Source organism: Octodon degus, unplaced genomic scaffold (genome assembly GCF_000260255.1).
Source record: "Octodon degus isolate 3935 unplaced genomic scaffold, OctDeg1.0 scaffold00020, whole genome shotgun sequence".
Classification (NCBI taxonomy): domain Eukaryota; kingdom Metazoa; phylum Chordata; class Mammalia; order Rodentia; family Octodontidae; genus Octodon; species Octodon degus.
Window position 1 is genome coordinate 13640117 of NW_004524596.1, and position 2280 is coordinate 13642396.

At 37.1% G+C, this 2280-nt stretch overlaps 1 protein-coding gene across 2 annotated transcripts in view; it reads left to right on the forward strand.

Moving 5' to 3' along the window:
• The window catches only part of Camkmt (calmodulin-lysine N-methyltransferase), a 440203-nt gene that overhangs the window by 91432 nt on the left and 346491 nt on the right, over positions 1-2280 (forward strand). The window lies entirely within an intron of this gene.

Sequence of the window (2280 nt, forward strand, 5' to 3'; positions counted from 1 at the left end):
GAACCGGGGATTGAACTCAGACCCTTGCGCTTGCTAGAGAAGCGCTTATTCCACTGAGCCATCTCCCCGCCCCCTTAAATTCATTTTTTAAAACTTTCTGTTTCATGTAGTTACTGAATACAAATCCAGGTTGTTAAAATTAAACTTCTGTATAAAAGTACTTCATCTCATTCAATTTTTGTAAGTCTCACTAGATTTAAATGATACTTGCATCCCCTTCCCCTTCTTTTAAGTCAGAGAAAGATCTAGATATCTGCAGACATCTAGATTTTGTAGCCCTCCCAATTCTCCACTCTTTCTGCCACCATCTCAGGTGAGAGGACTCCTAAACTGTTGCTTTCTCTCAGAGGATTATCTCTGTTCCCCTGCTGAGTTGGTGGCTGGCTTCTCTTTGTTTCCAGTGTTCTTTGTTTATACCAAATTGCAACACCATCTTTTGTATTGTAAATATCTGCCTCCAGCCTGTGTCCTTAGCACAGTAGCATCCATGTCCTAAATCGATAAACACTAGGGTGTGTGTGTGTGTGTGTGTGTGTGTAGAAATCTGAAAGAGAACATTAAGAAATATTAATTCTCCTTATTAAACCGGTTGGTGAATTAGCTGTTTTGTGAAAGCTCTTCTTTCCCTTTTTAGATGAAGGTTGTTAATATGTTTCTAACAAAAATGGCAGAAACATAGCCTGTTAATTTGCTGTTTATATTTGCATATATTAAGCTAGGACCCCCAAATGAAAATATTAGAGTGGAATGTGAAGCATGATTTGAGGTCACATCAACTAGAAAACATAGTTTGCTGTTCTTCCAACTTCACATAATAGCATCATGGTGTCTCTGGGGCACATATGTTTTGGAGTATGAGCATCGTTAGGTTCCTTTGAACAACTACACAAAATCTAATGAATTTACATACATAAATACTACTAATTAACATTTGTTTATTATTTTGCATTTCACTGCTATTTACTAACAGATTTCAAGACAATAGATAATTTTGAAACCTCAGTTTTATAAAAACCACTAGTATTTTTGGTCCCTAGCAACCATTTAGTATGTAAATTAGGTATTCTCAGGCTTAATGTACTTCATTTTTATAAAACAAATACATCATTAATCTGATTAAGTTCTTGGATGGGAGTGCTGTCCTCAGATCATTGTGGATCGTTTATTGTTGGGCACGCATCCAAAAAAAATTCAAGCATGGCACTTACAGTCTAGGTTTAGGAGAATTGTTGAAGCCTCCTAAATGACATTTTCCAGAAGAATAGAAAAGCACTGCTTACTTACAATTGCAAGCATTACCTAAAACTTAATGATGTTCTTATCCTTAATTGCAACTCAGTTTGATGGTGATTCAGTGCCTGAAATTATGCCATGTTTTGCTTTGATGTTATAAAATGTATAATGAAATAAAGGTGATCCAAGTGACTCAAAAATAGATTCTGGCTTTCCAGTAGTGACTTAATCACTATGTTTCTGAATTCAGAAGTTGCTTGACTGTCATGGCTATTATTTGGTATGTCTTTTGCTTTTAGTCAAATTTACTACGTAGGAACTGAGAATGTTTAATATAAAGGTTAAAGAAAGTTCATGATGTTTTCATATAGCAGACAGACCTTTTTAAGAAAATTTACAACAAAAATATTTTAGTTCTGCCTTCTTTGTTCCCAATTTACAAAGTTGCATCTCCTCCATTTGGAGGTAGTCTTTGTCCGGTGTAATATGGCTTTTATTTATTGATGTTTGTCATTGCCTCACCTAGAAGTTCACCTAGAAGTCCTGTGAAGTTGGCATGTTTCTTTCCACTTTACAGGTGCTTAAACAAAGACTTAAAGCGGGTAAGTAGATGCCCAATGGCATACAGATAGCATGGGATTAACCTAGGACTAAAACACACTTCTTACTGCAACACCTTCGCCTCCTCAGCAAAGGAAAGAAGAAAGGGGACACACTAGTAATGTCTACGGTCTGTTAAACTCCAGTCATTCATTAACAGGGGTTGGTGAACTTTTTTTGCAAAGGGTAAGAGAGTAAATACTTTAGGCTTTTGCTGCAAAAGATCTTTATTGCATGTAAGAAATCTTTAGGGGGCCTGTCTGCCCGACCTTCAGCAAAGCTGCTACCATGTTCTCTCGGGCAAACGTCGTTGGGCTGTCGGCCTGGGCCTTGCAGCCGCAATGGATTCAAGTCCGAAATATGGCAACCTTGAAAGATATTACCAGGCGACTAAAGTCAATCAAAAACATCCAGAAAATTACCAAGTCTATGAAAATGGTAGCAGCA